Source organism: Alligator sinensis, unplaced genomic scaffold (assembly GCF_000455745.1).
Source record: "Alligator sinensis unplaced genomic scaffold, ASM45574v1 scaffold768_3, whole genome shotgun sequence".
Lineage (NCBI taxonomy): Eukaryota > Metazoa > Chordata > Crocodylia > Alligatoridae > Alligator > Alligator sinensis.
The window spans coordinates 1507407-1522176 of record NW_005842135.1 but is presented as its reverse complement, the minus strand read 5'-3'; positions in this window follow the sequence as shown (position 1 = coordinate 1522176).

Below are 14770 nucleotides of genomic sequence, written 5' to 3'. Positions count from 1 at the left end.
CAGGAATCAAACTAAGTATAGCTTGCTGTTGGTTCCAGTATGTTCAGCCACTTTATTAAATGTTCTAATTCTGTTCAGGGAACAGGAACAAAAAAGAGGTCTGTTTCCCTAGTACCCAGTGACAACTGAGATCCAGAAACCTCATTTGTATTTACAGGCATGAGAATGGCAGGGCAGAAAGTTTTGATAGCTTCTCCACATGTTGTCAGTTGGCCACGTATTAAACACAGGGAGCCTAATGTCTACACCTGAGTTTCAAAGAACAAGTCTGCAGAATATTTAAAAAATTAATATCCAGGTAACCCAGGAAAATGACAGTATTTTTTCGGGAGCTACTCCAGAGTCTGGTGATGGATTGCCTTACAGAATCTCTTGGCAATACTTGATGTTGTCAGCTGCCCTCGATAGCATCAAGAGGCTGCGAGATAAGGTTTTTGCATCTTTTTCTTCTCTGTTTCAACAGCCACAGGAGATGCAGGAGGAAGCGTTTGATTTTTGTATTTTGTGATGGGAAGTCCTTAAATTGAATTCCAGACTTTAAATCCATCTTGAACTTCTAAAAAGGAGATCAGATTTTCATCTTTTCCTTTGGTTGCATCTTCTAGCAAATCTGACTTTTTCCAGGGAATAATGTTGCCTGGTCACAGCTGTTTACTTGACTCTGTGAACTGAACTGTAATTTTAATGTCTCTTTCCAAATCATTTGTACACGTGAAATCATTCCATGAATGGCTGCCTTATTTTTTGTTAATTTGTTTTATTTTTTTCCACTTTAATTGTGAATGGTTAAAAATGTTGTTTTTTGATTTTATTATATTAAATTTTTATTAGTTGCAGTGCTTCTGAGTTGGCTTCTTATTTACTGCATGGGATTTTCTTAGAGCTGGCTGCTTCAGATGGGGTGCTGCTGCTGCTGACGCATGCATTTTACTTACAGATTTTTTTGGTGCCCGTTGGTGCTGGAATGTGTGGATAGTTCACTGATGTTCAAACTGTGAGAGAAGGCTGAGAGGCAGACCAGACTTGGGTGCGAATGATGTATGTTAAGTGTAAACAAGAGCATAATTTGAAAGCTCTGTTTGTCAAAGGAAACTATCCTCAATCACCATCTCTCCCTGCTCTCCCCAACCCCTGCCCCCATTTATTAAATAGTTGACATGGGAAACTAATGGAAATGTTCAGATGAATAGTTTTTGTATTGTGGTTACCACTACAAAGTTAAATTATGAAACGTGGTTCAACTTGGAATCATGAGAGCAGTGCAGGCGCAATGGTGCAGATGCACACTCCTTTCAGTTTGCAGCTCCTGTGGTATTGTAACTAGAGACTTCAAGTCCTCGAATCGGGTAAGAATTTTGCCCCTCCCTTACACACTGGCCTTAGTGGCATCTCCCTCCATTCCCACTCACTGCTGCTGCTGTCTCTGGCTGCCTGACTTCAGTTCTCCAGAGCTGCTCCTGCCTGCTTCAACCAGGAACAGCAGCAGCAAGTGACTTCCTCCTTCCTGCCCAGTTCCCCACCCTCCTGTGTTCCCTGCTAGTTCTGGAGCAAGAGAAGGGAACTCACTGCTGTCACAGTCGCTCACTTTTGCTGCTGTCTCTGGGTGAGCCTGGCTCCTTGTGCAGCCCAGCTGGAGCAGGGCAGGAGCAGCTCTGGAGCTCCCCCTGCCCCTGGGTCAGCAGCAGGGAAGGGGAGGAGAAGGGACATGCCACTGTGCAGTGGGTGGGGGGGTGGGGGGGGGGAAGGAAAATTGTTACCTAATTGAGGGACTTAAAAAAAAATAATAAAATAAAAGATTTGCTGCTCTTATAGCAGTCTGCCTGCCTTGGGCAGAGCTGGGGCCAGTCAGGGAGAGGGGTGCAGCCATCCCTGTAGCACTGCTGCTTTCTCACATTCCTGGATCTGCCCCTGGTGACTGCTCTGCTCTAGGAGGGATATGCATTCATAAGAAGACAGCTGTATTTTTTCCTCAACAATTTGTGCAGTTGTTTTTATGCATATACCTAAAGAGAAGGGGATAAGCTTGTTTATTGTCTCCGTATACAGTTAACATTACTACTGATCTGTGTGAACCTTAGCAAAATATCCATCCCACCAGAACAGCAGAATACTTCACCCTTCTTGTCTCAGCATTTTCTCTGTTGTCTAAAATGTCTGGATGATGACTATAATCTATGTTGGACAGCGTGCTAGGTAAAATGCTGTATATCTAAGACTTCAGTAGCTACATAATTAAAAGTAAGCTATCACCAGCATCTAAAATATACAGCTAAAACAAAACAACTAAAAAGCTAATGCATAATAATTAAGAAAAAAGGAAAAGTGTTAGATACAGGATGCATTTTGCACAGTATGTGAATCCAATGACTGAGGTGGTAATTATTTCAGTGTGTGAACGCAGGCTAAAATTGGAGTCCACAAGAGCTTCTGTATTTAGGGACAGAAAAAAAGATAACTGTTGTAAATAATGTGCAAGTCTGCATCTTGCGCTAACTATTCCAGCTTGTTCCATTATGCTTGGGAGTTGTTAGAATCCAGCTGGAGAGCAGCTCTGTGTTGGTGAGACTCAAATTCTTGCTGGAATGAGCAGTACAATTTTTTTAATAAGCTTCGAATTACATATTTTTTAGGAAACCTAAGTTGGTATCCTGTGAATCTGCAGCATGAGGTAGAATTTTGCACACGTTAGCAATGATCTCTCTTTTTAGAAGAAGCAGGATAGCCAACTGTGTGTAAATTTATGGACTGTCAATAAAAATTCAGGCTAAAAACACCTGTCTATAATCAATAAATTAATTAAAATTCAGCCAGCCATTAAAATTCTAAGCAGCTAGAGACAATTTGAAGCTCCAGTGTCAAAAAGAAGCTGGGTGCAGAGTTGAAGGAAAGATGGAGCACAGCAGTACAACCTGGTGTCCAACAAGGAGCACAGCACCCTGCAGGGAGTGTTTGCCCAGTGCTTTGTTAGACCCCTCCCCATCGAGCCATACGTTACTGCTGCTATAATACTGCTAGATAGCATGTGCTCCCTCCTCAGTCTCCTGTGCCTTCAAGGTAGACAAGTCCCTCCTTGCTAAATAGGAGGCAGGAAGGTATATAATTTTGTTTCCTCTTTTGTGTCTTTGATGTGCAAAGAAAAGCAGAAGCTTTCCTCCTTTATTTGTCATAGAGGTTTCTCAGCCATGACTGAAGGGGTGGAGTATTGAAACTTAAACAAAAAAATCTCTTCTTTCAGCTGCTCAGTAGATGCTAAATTTGTGTTCCTCAAAATGAAAATTTAAAGCAGTCTAAAGAGCAACCATTTTATCTCAATCGGTTGTTGCTTTGTAGCTGCCACAAACCTCGTCCTCTAGTCATTAAAGCAGGGCTGTCCAACTCCTTAGTGGCCAGGGGCTGCACTATGTGGGCCACGAGGCACCCCATTTGCTCTTTGAGGAGTATGAGCGCTCGCCCACTTCTCCCCCCCACCCTTTCCCTGCACCACAGGTGTAGGTGCCCCAGTCCCACCTTCAGCAGCCTGGCAGTGGGCTGCTCCACTGCGCCACAGTGTGCTACGCTGTGTCACAACCCAAAGGGTGTGATTTTTGTTTTTGTGTGCTTCGGCACTGCTAAATTGTTCCCGCTAAATTATAGCTTCTTTGCACAGTGGAGTTTTCTGCTGCAAAAGAGAACCCCGGTGCAAGGGAGAATTTCCCGCCAATTTGAAGCTTTCTTTGCAGGGTGCATTTCTTTGTTGCAGCACAGAAATGCTCGTTGCAAAGAGTTCCTGCCATTTGTATGCTAATTTGAGTCCCATTATTGGCCAGTTCTAAATTATTCACACGTGGCGGCTAGTGATTGGCTTGCTAGCCATATAAAAGGCTTGAGTTGTTTCCGCCCAAGTTGGAGGACTCCACGAACAAGGGAGGAGACTTCACGCTGTGTGAAGATCTCTAAGCACTGCGGATCCTTACGGACCCAGCGCATTTCAAGCAGGCAACAGAGGTCTGATCAACCTCTAGCCTCTCCCCGTCGCCGAGCGCAATCCAGACGTATCCCCTCCCGTGCGCAAGAGAACCGGACCCACGGAGCCTAGCAAACTTCGTGTGAGTGAGTGAACAGAAGAACCCACGGAGCCTAGCAAGCTTCGTGTGAGCCCTTACGACTGGCCTCAGAGCTCTTCTACCCGGGTTCGAGTCCTGCAGGTTTATTTTTCCCGTCGCCGAAACCCTTTGCGACGTACCCTCGTATTTTTCATCTTCCCGTCGCCGGAACCCTTTGCAAAGTACCCTCGTGCCCTGCAGGTTCGAGTTTTGTTTTGTTGTCTGTCTGTAACCGCAACTTAAGCAAGCTTTCCAGCCTGCACCACTGCCATCTCGGTGTAAGTAAACAATCTTTTAAACTACCGATACACGTTTGTGCCTAATTCCAGCTCGACGGCCTTCCCTCTCCGACCAGGCGTGCCTGGGCTGCCGGCCACAGCCCGCGTGCAGTGCGGAAAAGGGCTCGGGTCGCTCCCGGCCCGCACACGCTGCACCGGCATCCCACAACATGGCTGTGCCATGCTGCTCTACCCCACCCCCTGGGATGGAACAGGAAGCAGGAACCAGAGAGAGGGGGAGCCCAGATCCTCTGGCCGTGGTGGCTGCTGCATCCAGATAGTTGAGGGAGCGGCTGTTGGGTGGAAGTCCAGGGGCTGCAAACTAACTGCACAAAGCCGGCAGGCCATCAGATGGGACAGCCCTGGTCTAGAGATGCTTCTGTAGCGGGGGTGGAAAAAATGGCAAAGATTTAACAAACTATGAATAGGAAAGATAATCACTTTAAAAGACAAGACTATATGCAGTTTTTTTGGTTTGGTTTTTTGTTTTTAAATGGCCCAAGCCCAGCTTCTGTTCCTCTGCAGGTTGCTCTTGAGAACTCAATGCCAGCTCCGTGTTATCCTGTCTCTTCACTGGTAGGACATAAATAATCTTGTCCCAGTTGTTCACCCAGTCAATACTACTGCATCCTGTTCAAACTGCGAGGGTGAGGAGCCTGGATACAAGCTCTGTGGAAAAGGAATTGTACTGATCTTAATTATACTGCTCTCCTCACTTTTCTGCAAGGTTTATATTCGTCCTTTCAGAGGATTAGGCTACCACCATGGTACAGCACATTTCTGGACTCCTGCAGTTTTATTTCTCTTCCTTCTTTCCTGGACACTCTTTTGCTTATCCACAGAGGATGTTCTTGAGTGAAACATAATCCCTGCTCAGAGAGCTCCAATATGGCAGTGCTGTGGTGAGCATGGACTACTGAGCAACAAGGTCCGTGGGGATTCCCAATGTGCCTTCCTCCACACCCACGTACATGACAGCAAACCAGGTTTTTAGACTGGAGGGCTTAATTGCTGATGAGCCAATGCTTGATTTCACTGATGATGGAGAAACTCCATCCTCAATCACTGCCAAGGGTCTTAGGTACAGTGTAAGTGGGGCATCAAGAAGATGAGAAATGAATCTCTTGGTGTAGGGCACTTGCAGCTAAGTCAGTGTCCCAAGTGCCATGTAGTTCACTTTTTTTTGGCCATGTGTATTTTAGTATTTTACTTGGCAGAGCGTTCTCAGTAGACACGTGCCAATGATGGACTTGTTGATTACCTACTGTGATGGGGGGGGGCAGTAGCAGTGGCTCCTATGGCTGCATGTTTTTGCACCCGAGATCCACAAAAAACCCCAACAATTTGGATGGAAAGTAGCTCTTTCAAAGGCCCAACAAGCGCTGTGATCTTGTGTCTGCTCAGTGTGGATACAGCACAAATCAAACTGTCAGCTGAGGTGCATATAGATCTGGAAAATGCAGGAGCAAGGGATCAATCTGAAACACCAGCAGCTACAGAACTGAGACTAGCAAAGCGGGGAGAGGTTCTATAATGAGGACAAAGAAGTGTCTAGGACTTCAGAATGTGAAAGCCTTCGTTACGTGCTGTACCTGCAGCATCCCCTGCCTTTCAGACAAACGTGTCTACCTCCTTTATTGCTAATTATACCTTTGATTTTTAACGGTGTAATTTTAGTGTTGTTTTATCTTTTGTACTGGTTTGTGTTTGATTCTGCTTGCACTGTGAAGTTCAGTGAGGCTGTTTTTTCTTGTGTTTATTGTCAGTTTTACCATCAAGATTGAGCTGCCAGGTTGGGTTGTAGTATAGGAAAAGCAGCTGTATTATAGGGAAAGCAGAAGAGAGGAGGAGGATATAGAAAGATTGCTATGGGGTTTGGCCCTTGCCAAAGGATGCTGTACAAGTCCTGCCTTCTGTATCTCCATTTATTATATATAAATGTCAAGCATACACCTTCCTGTCAAAGACTTTGTTGCTGTCAGAGTCGGCACAGGAGAGAAAAAACAGAAGGGAATTTGCAGTCTTAAGTAAATCAAAGCACTGTCAATAGATAACTGGTAGCCACTTTTTAATCTAGTGATTAACCAAGTTTTTTAAATTGAGGCATATAGCTCAGATGTAGTAACTCCTAACTGCTTCATGGAGTGTTGCCCCTTCCAGTTGTGTGGGATGGTAGTAGCCACTTCTCCTAAATGTGATAGGTCTGCCCCACAGGCTGTGTGACTACCAAATTTACTCAATTAAAAGATGTCCCCCCCCAAATTTATTGGGGGGGGGGCTTGTCTTGCATTCAAGTATGAAGCAGGGGTGGAGGGGGCAGGCAGCTGCTCCTGCCCCAACCCCAGGCTGGGGCTGGAGCCACAGCTGCTGCCTCCCCTCTGCCACCTCTATCTCTCCCCACCACTCCTCCCCTTTACCCTTGGTCTGTACCCACAGTCTCTGTCCTTGCTGCAGCCTGGAGCACAGCTTCAGCCCAGCCCTGTAGCAGTGGTGTTAGCTCCATACCACTGCTATGGGGCTGGGCTGGTGCCATACTTGGTGCCCCCAAACTGCAGTGAAGGAGGAGTCTTCTGGTGCAGAGCAAAGGTAAGCAGGGCAGGGGAAGGAGAGGCAGGAGGGATAGAGATTTTGGAGGGAGGGAAATGTGGGGAAGCGGGGCAGAAGTGGTGTGGACTGGGGAAGAAGGGATGGAGGAAGGGGAAGTGGGGGGCAAGCTGCTTGCCCCCCATACTGCCTGCCCCACTGCCTGCTCACCCACTTCCAATTAGAGGATTTGACCAAAAGAAATCTAATGAGGTTCAATAAGGACAAGTGCAAAGTCTTGCAATTTAAGACTAAACAATCCCATGCACCAGTGCAGGCTGGGGACCAACTGGCTAAGCAGCAGCTCTGCAGAAAAAGACCTGAGGGTTACAGTGGACAATAGCTGAATATGAGCCAGCAGCGTGCCCTTGTTGAGAAGAAGGCTATGCTAATGGCGTACTGGGCTGCATTGGTAGGAGCATTGCCAGCAGAGTGAGGGAAGTGATTATTGCCCTCTACTTGGCACTGGTGAGGCCACTTCTGGCCCCCTGTGTCCAGTTTTGGGTCCCCCACTTCAGAAAGGATGTGGATAAATTGGAGAGAGTCCAGCAGATGGCAACAAAAACGGTTAGGGGGCTGGGGCACATGACTTCTGAGGACAGGCTGAGGGAACTGGGCTTATTTTGTCTGGAGAAGACTGAAGTAAGATTTAATAGCAGCCTTCAACAACCCTGAAGTGTTTATGGAGCTAGACTCATCTCAATGGTGGCAGATGACAGGACAAGGGGCAATGGTCTCAAGTTGCAGCAAGGGCAGTTTAGGTTAGATATTAGGAAAAACTTTCTCACTAGGAGGGTAGTAAAGCACTGAAACAGGTTACCCAGAGAGGTTGTAGAGTCTCCATCCTTGAAGGTTTTTAAGGCCCGGCTGGGCAAAGCCCTGACTGGAATGATCTAATTAGGGCTGGTCCTGCTTTGAGCAGGGGGTTGGACTAGATGACCTCCTGAGGTCCCTTCCATCCCTAATTTTCTATGACTCCACACTGCCTGGTCCCTTCGCTGCCCCTCCCACCACCTGCCCCATTACTGCCTTCCTTGTCACCTCTCCCCCCACCACCTGCAGAAGTGAGGGGGACAAATTTCAGATGATCCTCCAATAATTGGGTTCTATACATGGAAATGATAATAAACTTATAAATGTTCTGTTTATAGAATCTAATTATTGGGGAGTTGTATTAAATTTATGGTCATCTTCTATTTGGGTAAATACAGTATTTTGTTAAATGTTTAAAAAACATTCCGAGTGGAATCTGTTTCATTGTGATTATATGTAATGCCATCATCTGGTGACATTTAGCTTTCTTTGTTAAAACTTCATGACCCAACTTGTTTGCCTACCAGGAAACTTTCTCTTTTGCAGCATGGTACTTGTCACCCCACCCTAGTGCATTTATTCTCGCAACATTGAGGCGGCCAGTAAAGTATTTTATTTTTTACTTGTGTATATGCGATGCAGAGAGCTTCATGACCTTGAGCAGGTCACCTAGGACTGTACAGTAGAGCTAGAAAATGAGCCCAGATTTATTAAGTCCTGGTCTAGTGCCTTCATTGCAAGTTATTCTTCTTCAGAAATGAAAGCTCTATTGGAAATGAGCAAAATAGAGAGGCATCAGCTGCTGATTCAAACTTGGTGCTCTCCCCAGATTGGTGCTATGAATAGCTGTGATCTGTCCATCAAAATCCTGAGCATGGTGCTAGTGACAGCAAAGGGCATGAAAGTCCCTGGAAGAGGGTTATAAGCAGTCCTTGGAGCACTATGACCTGCACATCCTTTCCGTGGAAAGCTTCCAGTGGCAATTGCTGACATTAATATTGCTGCACTCCAGATTTTCTGCAGATGCAGTTGCCTTTGGCAGCCTACCACTACCACTGCTGCTGTAATACCTAGAGGGAGGGCCGAATAGCTTTAATAGCAAGTATGGGACACGTGGGTAAAACGAGACACTAGGAAATTAAAACAAACACACTATGGTCTTGCTAGGTAGACTGACAGCCTTGGATGGGCATGTTTTAAAGATTCGTTTGGTACATGCTGCTATTCGTCCACAAGGGGGTGTGCTCAGATTACTGCAAGCCTAAAAAAAAAAAGGGGACATAGCCCCTTCCAGTTCCTCAGGGAGCGGACCAGTGGTTCTCGACATGGTTAGACTGGAGGCACCCCTTGGAAAATGTCTGCTCTTAGTCTTTCACTTGATTTTTGACTTTGGGAACATACTAAAACAATCCTTCTGTTGCCATGAGCTCAAAAAGACCATGCCAGGACAGGAGGTTTTTAACACTATGGGTTCCTATTTGAAATCTCTCTGGGTTTATCTTGTCTGTCATGTTCACATATCTAAGAGTGCTACCATGGCATAGCACCCTGTGGCACCCTTGAAAAGATCTCAAAGCTCCCCCAGGTGCTGCAGCACCCTGGCTGAGCATCACTAGAGTAGACCCTTTTCACACAAGTCTTCCTAGCAGGATAAGGGGAATCTTTACTGAGATTTCCTGTCAGGCTTTCCACCTGTAAGTTTTACTGTAGGGGAAACAACTTAGGCCCATGTGTTTCCATAGTACTGCGAACAATTTTTGTAGTATGAGGAGCAGAAAATTTAAAAGCAAGATTGGACTTAAATAAGAGGGCCTGATAATGGCCAGGGGCCTATTTAAATGCACTATAAAAAAGTGATCTTCAATTACTGAGGCTCCAGACTTGTTGTTACTGGTACCCTGGACTGTGCCTCTCCTCCCCCCAATTCCGCTACATTAAAAAGTGCCATGAAGAGAGGGTAAAGTGATTTGACCAACTAATACCTTAAAGCACATGCTAAGGACAAAACTGTATTTCATATGGTAAGTGAATTAATTAACTTGATTGATCACAGTGGGTTTCCTGGCACTATAAAGATGCCAGGGTTCAGTTTATGGTGTAGTCTGGGGTGATTGATCTTGGGATGATCCTGCCTTGAGCTGGGGATTTAGGCTAGAGTAGATTTTGTGAGGTCCCCCCTAGCCTCTGCTCTCTGATTCCATGATCTGAAATGAGATGTGTTGTGGCAAGGCCTCTTAGAAGAAGCTGGGGCCAGTTTAAGAATAAAACTGGCATAATGTGGCATATTCCAAGGGCCAAAAGAAGTACTTGTGAGAAATGATTTCATAAGCATCAGAGGAGTTACTGGTATTTAGTATAATCCAAGAAGGTGGTGAACTCCTCCAGAGGCAAAGAAAACTATACCAATTATCTTTCAGTTTCGTGCTGGTATCTTCACAAGGTGTGTCTGAGAGTCGCCTCCAATACTTAGCAGAGCTGTGCAGCCATTTGACTAGCTTCTTTTTATAAAGCCCTATGAAGAACAAACAATAAATCAGAATTCTTAGTTCCTTGTTTCCTGTAAGATTCAGCTTGTGCTCACTATATACACCCACTAATCATTTGGCTTATGTGGTTTGAAAATATGTAGAGTCTTGAATGGCAGGAACTTATGAAGGAGTTTGTCTGGAATTGATGGCCCAGGCCATGTGGTTTTCACGAAAGATAGATAAATCTGGCCCTCTGACTACTCATTGCAGAATGCCTTGCCAAAGGCTTTTTACTATTATGAGTGCTGAATAACCATTCTCTTGGAGCTCAGTGAAGAAGCTCTGGCTTTTTTTCCTCCCCTTATCTGATGTATTAAAAATCTAATGCTGTGTAAAAGAAACTCCATCTCTGTGTATCTCACTGGAATGGATGGAGTGGCTGCGCACTTTAAAACAGGCCATGCTGAGCATTTGGAAAGCAACGGAACAGCTGAGCATTGGGAAAGTTTGAAGAGAAATTTTAATAAATAGCATGTAGGCGTTATCAAGTGAAGCTTGGATTGGATGTAGGGGGAGGGCTGTTTGTGTTTTAATACTATTCATATGCTAGGGGCTCAATTGTTAATGATTTTCTAGAAAACAATTGCAATGAAACTGTAGGAGGAAGATGATTTCAAACTGGACCACCCCATCTAAACGCCTTCAGATCTTGAGTAGGCTCCAATCCAAACAGAAGTAGAATGCAGTTGGCCATGTGTGCAATGCATCATTGCATTGCCAGCCACAGCACTAGAGATAAGTTCCCACCTCTCCTGCATTCATTCAGGTCAGATCTATACTGGTTTTACCAGCATAGCTATGTTGATTAGATGCATGAAAAGAAAATCATACCCCAAGACAGCTATGCCAACAGAATCCCCTTTGTAAATATGACTTATACTGACAGAAAAGCACTTTTTTTTCAGTACAATCTGCCTCTGTGCTTCTCAGTTCTCCAGTATGTCTTTACTGGCCAATCCTTCTGAGTGTAGACAAGTGCTCAGGTGAAAAAGTGTCACCCATGAAAGCTTGAATGTAACTCTGAATGTTTTAAAAGTTTGCCTAATACTGTTTCCATATTTTTCCTAATATTCATAGAATCATAAAATCATAGGAAATTAGGATTAGAAGGGACCTCAGGATGTCATCTAGTCTAACCCTGCTGCTCAAAAGCAGAACCATCACCAACTAGATAATTCCAGCCAGGGCTTTGTCAGACCAGGCCTTCAAAACCTCCAAGGATGGAGATTCTACCGCCTCTGAAGGTAACCTGTTTTAGTGCTTCACCACCTTCCTAGGCTAGGGATAGAAGTTGCACGTAAACTGGTTTAAGCGATCAGAAACTGGTTTAGACCTGTAACAGAACAGAAGTTCAGTGTATATAAACCAATTTCAAAATGACTGAAACTCATTTAAGATAAACCTAGTTGAATGTAGTATCAGACTTAATTGATTTAAGTCAAACCAGTTTATGAAACTTCTGGCCCAGACCCCTTCCTGGTTCAAGTTAAATCACAGTCCCCCAGTATCCCAGCATGCTTTGCATCCCTGGGCTGTGCTGTGCTGTCTGCTTCAGAGCAGGGCTGTCCCCACCCCTCTGTTCCCTAGCTGGAGCAGTGAGTCCTGAATCACTGCCCCCCAGGCAAACCCCAGTTGGGGTCTGGGGCCAGGGAGACTCCCCTTCCCCTGAGCATGAAGCTGGCATGCTGGCTGTGACTATGGACTACAAATCCTAGAGGTACCTGGAAGCAGGAAGAGGAAGTGATGAGGCAAACCTGCAGAGTCCTGCTACTGTGATTTGTGGACTGCACATCCCACAGACCTAGGGGGCAACAGGAAGAGGAAGTGAATACAAAACCCATGCTATGTGCCAGACAGCCATGCTCTAGTGGCCCTCCCCCTTCCCCCCTTTGCCCACCCCCAGCTTCAGGCTTGATCCACTGCAGGCAGGTATCTGCATTTCCCGAATCAAAAGTGAATGTCTGTTCACTTGCTTATTGGTTCAGTCTTTGCAGTTTAGACTAACCTGGAAAGAATGAATCAATTCAGTCTTGGGCTTTTGACTGTCTGTACTTAGCCCTAGTGAGAGAGTTTTTCCTAATATCCAACCTAAACCTCCCTTGCTGCAACTTGTGACCATTGCTCCTTGTTCTGTCATCTGCCACCACTGAGAACAGTTTAGCTCCATCCTCTTTGGAACCACCTTTCAGGTATTTAAAGGCTGCTATCAAATCCCCTCTGTCTTATTTTCTGCACACTAAATAAGCCAATTTCTTTCAGCCTCTCCTCATAACTCATGTTCCCCAGCCCCCTCACCATTTTTGTTGCTCTCTGCTGGACTCCAACTTGTCCACATCCTTTCTATACTGAGGGCCCCAAAACTGGACTCCAGATGTAGCCTCACTCATGCTGATTATAGCAAAATAATTACTTCCCTCAATCTACTGGCAATGCTCCTACTTATGCAGCCCAGTATGTTGTTAGCCTTCTTGGCAACAAAAGCACACTGCTGACTCATATCCATCTTATTGTCCATATTCACTCTGATGCCTTTCTCCTTCTGGATTCAGGGAGCAAGCGTTGAAAATGCTGACACACAAATTGCCCTCATTGCCATTACTTAAAAAAACCAGAAAGTAAATTTTGGAGAGTTCTTGTCCAAACCCAAGAGGTTTGTAAAATTCAGAGAAGCTTGCTTTTCAGGGTCTTATCTGAATCAGACTCCTGACCTTTCCACTCCTCAGTGTCTTGTCACTACCTCATCATCATACAAAACTCAAACCATGTCCAATGGACTTTTGAGCTAAAATATTTTGTTGTTGGAATCCATATCTAATTCCAACCAGGTTCCATTTGGATCAGATGACTAAACCCATCGCCTGACTCCACAGCAGACATACCCAAGGGGCACTGTTCAATTGAAAAAAGGTCCATGATGGTGATGATGACATGCAGCCTATTAAGATTCTCTCAGCATTGTTGGAAGTCAAGACAGGATGTGAGTTGTGAGGCAGCCAGGTCTCTTTTGGTGAGTTGAACACTTAACTAGTAATCCATGAGAAGACAGCAATTGTGAAGAAGAATGTTGTACTTGGAAGCCATTGTACATTTGGATAATACAAAACAAGCCCCAACAATATCATCTATCTCCCTCTCCGTTGAGCCAGGGGGGTGGTACTCCACAGGCTGCAACTGGGCTCCACAGAAGTTTGATTCACTTGGGAAAAGAGAAGAATGCCTATTTAAAATGGCTACATTTAAGTGGCCACTTAAAACCTCCTGCTCTGTGCCCTTGCAGTGGAATTTTTTGTTCCCCTTTGGTGTTCAGCATAACTTGGCAGCACCTGGTAAGTAGATGAGGGCACAGAGCAGAAAGAGGATCAGAGCAGTCAGGGTTTGGGGGTTGGGGTAAGGGAAGCAACCAGCCTTCTGATCCCTGGTGTAGAGGGTTCTCTAATAGCCAACACACTGTTACTAATCAGCAGTAACAGTCACTAAAAAGTGAGGAGAGCTAAACAAAAGCCTAGAAAAATGGATTAACTCAATGGTTCACAAGTTGTGGGAAGCCATGGTAAGTGGTCTATGACTTGCACTGTTCTTCCTTGCTTTCAGTTATGTTTGATGGTAAGGGTGTAGGGCAGGTCCATGAGAAATTTTAAAGGATGACAATAGTCTTGCTGGAAACATTTGGGAATGACTGGATTATTCAGGTTACTTTCTCCAGTATCAGTTTGGGAGCAGATTTGCACTATTTATGGCATTTTGGTAAACCCAAATGCATCTGTGGATAAGGGAATATTTTTGTTTTATTTTTACACTGTAAACTGATTGGTCCATAGTCACTGAAATGCTATAGAGGACAGGGTGTGTTCATTTTCATATGGCTTTCAGCAAGAAGAACCCAATATTCTAATTAATGTAACAAATATGACAGAATATGCTATACAGGCCAAAGTTCTGTCTATTACTTGAAACTACGATCAGCAAATCTTGTAAGATAAGCAGGGATAGGCCTGAATAGAATTTGACCTCTGAAGGAAAAGACGTTGCTATGAAAAGACCTGCCTTTGACAGAATATTGAGTCAACTTCCTGATCTGGTGAAGGAAGTCGGAGCACATCTAGCAGCATTATCTCAGACGGTGGGTAAATACGAAGCCAAGGTCTTAAGTACTTGAGTCCTTGATGATTCCAGGTGACTATCTTAACAATAGTGTTTTAATCCCAGGGCCCTGACTACACACTCAGTTTTTAAGGAATTAAACTCTTCTGCCTAAAGCTGCACATGCAGTTTTAGTTGTATGCCCTGTTCCTTTTCACCCTTTTAAACCATTATGTAAAGTGTGCTGCATGGTAGACAGATTCTTTAATCTACCCCAGAGGTGGTAAATTGCTGTTTATAATTTGTATTTCACTGTACAGGTGATCTGAGGTCTTTCTAGGGAAAACACCTGGTCATAAGTTTTGGACTCTCTGCACCTCTGGCCATGCTCATGTTTTTCAGGTGC